The 6,000-nt window shown below is 41.0% G+C and overlaps 1 long non-coding RNA gene across 1 annotated transcript in view; it reads right to left on the bottom strand.

Annotated features, from left to right (window-relative positions):
• The window catches only part of LOC134100958 (uncharacterized), a 2,284-nt gene extending 143 nt beyond the window's left edge, over positions 1–2,141 (bottom strand). The window contains exons 1-3 of the long non-coding RNA XR_009941335.1: positions 1,969–2,141; positions 1,641–1,748; positions 1–341 (exon numbers count right to left, since the gene is read on the bottom strand). The exon at positions 1–341 is cut by the window's left edge and continues 143 nt beyond it. This is a non-coding gene — a long non-coding RNA (uncharacterized LOC134100958). The remainder of the gene's footprint in view (positions 342–1,640; positions 1,749–1,968) is intronic.
• Positions 2,142–6,000: the final 3,859 nt, after the last annotated feature.

The raw sequence follows: 6,000 nt of genomic DNA, 5'->3' as shown, positions 1-6,000 counted from the left end.
AAATAATGTGCATTAAGCACTTACTAACTTTACCATTACCCATACTATTGCTGTTAAAATAAGCCTATATTATCCTATTATAGGCTTTTAAAATGTGCATTAAGCATTTTCATTTACCAACTTAACCATCTAGATGATAAATACATAATCTAATAGGCCTACATTACAATAGCAAGCTAGGCGTAAACAAACAGTCAAACAAACGTTATCCATTTCATTGTAATTTTATTTAATTCTTGAAGTCTCCGCCACCGGACCGTCCAGGTGCATCATGTTTAAGATGATCTGCCTCAGCTCTCCCGATGTCACGGTCAGCCTTGTTGCTCCTTTTTTCACCGCAGCTGAAATGACAGGAAACATTTTCATTAACAGTGTTTCCCATACATTGAGTAATCTGTGGCGGGCCGCCACGAAATAATGTTCTATGTTGTACGATTGAAATTATTTTTAAATCATGTTATCAATTGAATCACTTTCATTGAGCTGCGCGCACGCAGCTTTTTCTTTGCCCGAAAGAAACCACTGCCTCTGCATGTGCATTTAACAAAACATTAACGATTGTTGAAGGATTGTTGTTGCCACATACGGCGAGCTAAACTGCTATTAATTCTGCTTAACATGCGGCGCAAATGTGTTCAAAACGGCGGCATTCAAGTGAACGTTTGCTAACGTCTCACAACGTAGCCCACATTAGGGAGACTAAACTAAGTTATGCATTCGAGCCGTATCTCTAAGCGTTAGAATAGTGTAACGAAGAGACTCTTGTGTGGTCTCAACCGCTGACCGGCCCGCTGACCGGCCCGCTGGCCGGTGAAGTACCCGATCCAACGCTGCCTCCACAGCAGCTTACGAGGAAAACCCCCTGACTGGGAAGCGACAATCAGTCCTCACTCCTACATCCCCGGCCTTAGCTAGCGTCTCCTAACCCTCTCTGGCTTCACCGCGGGCAGCCCTGAACACGCAGGTGTTATCAATTACAATGTACAATTCCAATTCACATTGATTTCCCCCACAGATCCGCCCCCACACCAGAGTCTCTTCGTTGACACTATTCTAACGCTTGGAGATACAGCTCGAATGCATAACTTAGTTTAGTCTCCCTAATGTAGGCTACGTTGTGAGACGTTAGCAGAGTTAACTTGAATGCAGCAGTACGGTGTACATTTTAGGACCGTACAGCAGCCGTTTTGAACACATTTGCGCAGCATGTTAAGCAGAATTAATAGCAGTTTAGCTCGCGCGAGTCTCCTCGTTACGTTTGGATGTCGAATTTAGCATGCTAACAGGTACTTTTCTCTTCCGCTGTCGTGAATGAACAGCTGACAGCGCGGCCGCATTTAGAAGGCGTCACGACGTGATTATTTCTGAGATTCTGATATGTTTTCAAAACTGGAATTTATTGTGCATACGTCATGGTTGAAAACTTATCAGAATCTCAGAAATAATCACGTCTGCAGTCGTCTTAAAACGGCTACATCAAGTCAAACCAGACCGACATAAAAAAAACACACCTCCAAAGTGTAGTTTTAGGTTGTTTTGGATAGAAGCGTCTGCTGATTGACTAAATTACCAAATGCGGGGGGGAAAGGAAAATGTATAGCACACTAAAGCATAGGGAAATATAAATGTATTTCACTCACAGCATTAAGGGCCCTGTTGGTTGTGGTTAGCGGAGGGAGGTCCCAGGAAGAGGCCACGTTCTGTACCCTTCCCATTTCTTCAGCTGATAGGTTTGATTCCACCTCCAGCTTGAAGATGGAGAGCATGAAAGAGATACATAATGGTTAGACAGTGTGTTAAAAGTTTATAGAATCATAATAGTGGGTCCACCAGTTGACTCCTCAGTTTTTCTAAAATCATTATAAAATCAAAGACCCACAGTCTTTTGGGGGCAACACACAAACAACAACAAAACAAAATAAAAACACAACATAACATCAAACATTAGTATTTTCTATGTAAACATACAAGCCTGATTGTTTCTCTAATGTCCAGGTCTGCACAGTCCTCCAGGTTTACTGTAGCCGTGTCTGGGCTCCCACGAAGCAGTATGGACAACCACATCACAGAGTCCAGACAAGCAGGGTCCTCCATGAAGGAAAGAGTGCCCCACAATTATCCCAGCCACAATGAACATATCACTGAGATAGGGAGAAGCTGAGGGGACCAAATGACCAGGCTCTCCATCAAAGTGGTGTAACAATGGTGTTTGCTGTTTCAAAAAAAAAGACAAAAAAGCAAAGTTAGAATAAAACAACTTTGCTTGCTACAACACTTAGAAATAATAAAATTCAGTACATAGTGAACCGTACACTGTTCAGATTCTTCAAAGTCATCCAGCAGTTACTTTAGCTTAGAATAATGGCTTCAAACACATTTTGAGGCAGAACTTGAAATAATAGATGAAAATGGTTTTACGTAAAGTTTTTTTTTTTTACCCTGAGTAGCATTCACCATCTGACAGTACTAGCAGTTGCAGTTCTGGAAGTTGATGGTAGATCTTCCAGGGACACATTTAAGAGTTGATGTGCTGAGAAGACAAATGAGCAAAGGCTTTAGAAAAAGCAACAGTTACACAGAAAAATGACAGGAATCCCAGACCTCAAAGGCAGTGTCTGGTAAAAACACGCTGGAAGTGTCACTTCTTACATAACCAATTTCCAAAAATAATCATTAAACACAAACCCATCAGAACTTATTGACACAGTCTATAACACAGGAGGAAGAGGGAGACACACACACAGACCAGGAAACCAGGGGACACAAGGGACCACAGGGGATAGTCCAACAAGGGGGTACATAGCTTCGGCGCTACAATACAATCACATAAACACACAACTAGTTTCCCCTACCTTTCACTTTAAAATACCAACATATTGCACAACCTGGGCATCTGAGCCTCGACAATGTTGACCACTCTGTTACTACTCTGTGCCAAATGACAGTCAATAAATAGATAGATATTACTATCATTATTATTCATAATAATAATAATAATAATAACAACAACAACAATAACACTATTAACATGCTGCACAACTGGTCAACAGGTTCTCCACGTCTGGTAATGATGACTGCTTGCTATGAACCATAAACAATAAATGGAGAGTGGGCCTAATAGCGATTCTGGTATTTAAAATAGTCCTGTTGGCAACAAGTACAAGTTGTTGCTACCAAAATGCTACAACAAAAATGAAGTGGATAACAGCGCGCTGCTTGTCTACTCTAGTCTAGTGTATCTAGCAGGACGGTGGAGAGATATCCATGGTTACAAAGGACTCTTCGGGACGGGTAGATCTAGCCGCGAAAAAAATTCAAATTTTCGCGCTACCTTTGTGAACGTTCTAAGCAGGTCCACGAAATCATGCGTGTTGCAATCAGGTTCCTAACTTCCTACGTTACCACAAACGGCCCTAAATTGTGTTGAATATAGATCAGACAGAAAATACTTTCCTTTCATAGAGATAACGGGACCTAACAGCAATTACAAACGGGTTTCAAGTCCGACTACATTATCAGCGGTAGAGTGAATTAACACAGAAGAATTTCTCCACTCAAGTAAAACTAGCCCAGGACAGGTTAAGTTAGCATGGTAACATACAGATCCTCGATTACTCCGCTGTCCGCATAATCATCTCTGATAGCACTGTTGATGGTGTTCAGAGCATTCGTCTCGTTTTGGCAAAACTGACTCTCGATCAAAATGTTACATTTCTACTTCCTAAATCATAGGCATAAACTCACTTACCTCAGTAGCAGGTTCCATCTTCACGCTGTTCTTCAACGGCTTCAACTGACTGTGTGTTTTTCAAACAAAGTTCGAAATGGGCTCGGCTACGGCTTCCCGCCTCCGTTCCTCTTGTACATGCGCAGAGTTCACTCCTGTCTCCTTTACGTGAACATTTATGTGATTTTTTTTTTTATCAGAATTTTAATTACTCATTATTTCAATGACTGATTTTTTTCCATCTGAATTTTTCCTCTGATTTTTTTTTCAGAGGGGAGAAGGCTAAAAACAGAGTTGTCCGTCCATATCAACTGTTGCCATGAGTAAACAAACAAAAGTCACACACGCAGTTAACGGCAGCCAAGATGGCGGCGCCGGGCGCCCGTAGAGTTCGCGGCGGATTTGGGCAATCCCCGGGGGGGAAAGATGGTCGACAGGAACGATAATGTAGTCCTAGGTAGACTATAACTGATAATTTACATCAGGATTTAATTAGTTGATATGTGGTCTGAAAAAGGACGTGCTAAAGACGTCTTTCCTTAGACCAAAATGGGCCGGCCAAAACAAGACCATTATTCTACGTCTAATTTTGGTTGAAATCAGGGCCATGACGGACCGACGGGATTTAGCCCAAATATCAACGTTGAAATGACGTCGTGTGCTGGGGGGGAGTGACCTACAGTCTCTCCTTGTGTTAATGAATGTGATGACTAAAATGATGGGTTATGATTGGCTGATAGCTTTTTCTATCATTCTCAAACTCGTTCTCAAAGTGATCCCCAACGATATTGTTCTTCGTGATGTTATCGTTACAGTTTATGAAAGTCGTCATTCATGTTAATGAGAATGATATTTGCTTATAGTTATTGTAATTGGTGTGAAAATGTGATGTCAGAGTTGACACAGTCATTAAAGTGATCGAGAACAACTGTAACAGTCGTTCACACCAAGAACAATATCGGCAAAACGTTATCGTCCCAGGTAATATGAATGACAAAGCCCACACAGAAACTATAACGACAACAACATGAAGAACAATATCATTGGGGATTACTTTCAGAGTGATTTTGAGAACAATACAAAGCTGACAGCATATTAGAATCCATCAAAATTAGCCATCACATTTATCAACATGAGGAGAGACTTTCCCTGTTGTTGGTCAGTGTGGATGCTATCATCATTATTGCTAACATTATCTTTATAGATATTGTTCCTGGTGTGAACAGCCCTATATTCTGTAAAGACTAATGCTCTTACATCCCATGCGTTATACTCTTTATACTCCAACTTTAAGGGATTGAAGTTGAGGCGAAGTCTAAGAGCCCTTTTTTATTGGCAAAAGTAAACACATTTATTTCTTGATGAGAATTTATTTCTTTATGAGAAATTCATTCTCAGAATAAATCATCTTTCCTTCAAGGTTGTAATTTTCTTATTGTTTTCTTTGTGAAACTAAGATAAAATAACAGGAGTGGCAATAAATGAGGGCACTTGGTATAATGTACACATTGAAGTGTGTGTGTGTGTGTGTGTGTGTGTGTGTGTGTGTGTGTGTGTGTGTGTGCGCGCACGTGCACGCTCTCAGTTAGCATGTGTGTTTGTGCATGCGCTTAATTCTCAGTTTCTCCAAAGGTCAGGGGTCACTAACCTAAGGTCCTGCGCACCGCCCCACCTGACCCTGTCCACTGTAGCCTCAGGTAGCGCAGCCTGGGAGACTGCGTCCATCACAAGCCTTTGTTTTCTTACAGCTCTAAGCTGGCAGCAAGGGGAAACAGGAACACAAGATTAGGCTGCAATCATTTCCTCATAATTAAATTTTCATTTGAGCTTAAATCCATTTGATTTCTGTTGAGTCTGAGTGTCTGAGTACTTCAACATGTGTCCTGGGAGTACGCCCCCTACAGGAAGAGATGAGATCAGGGGGTGAGGTAAACTGCAAGTAGGCATTTCACTGTGGGTTTTACTCAGCTGTTACAGTAAGAGTCTCTAATACTATGACAGAGATATAGCATATGAGAACATCAAAAAGGAATTTACTCCCAACGTCATGTTTAGAGAGGTATATATCAGAGATAATTGGTAGGTATACCAAGGAAGCGTATCGTTTTGCTTACATTCAACTTTCCAAAGCACCAATTATCCTATGTATTTATTTGCATGTTGTTATAGCTAGCAATTCCACATATACCAACATACTATTAAAAGAACATTTAACATACATTATACCCAGACAATAGTATTGGTGACATCTTTTAGTGCAGTACATGAATCTG

Source organism: Sardina pilchardus, chromosome 14 (genome assembly GCF_963854185.1).
Source record: "Sardina pilchardus chromosome 14, fSarPil1.1, whole genome shotgun sequence".
NCBI lineage: Eukaryota > Metazoa > Chordata > Actinopteri > Clupeiformes > Clupeidae > Sardina > Sardina pilchardus.
This window is presented reverse-complemented; position numbering and strand designations above follow the sequence as displayed.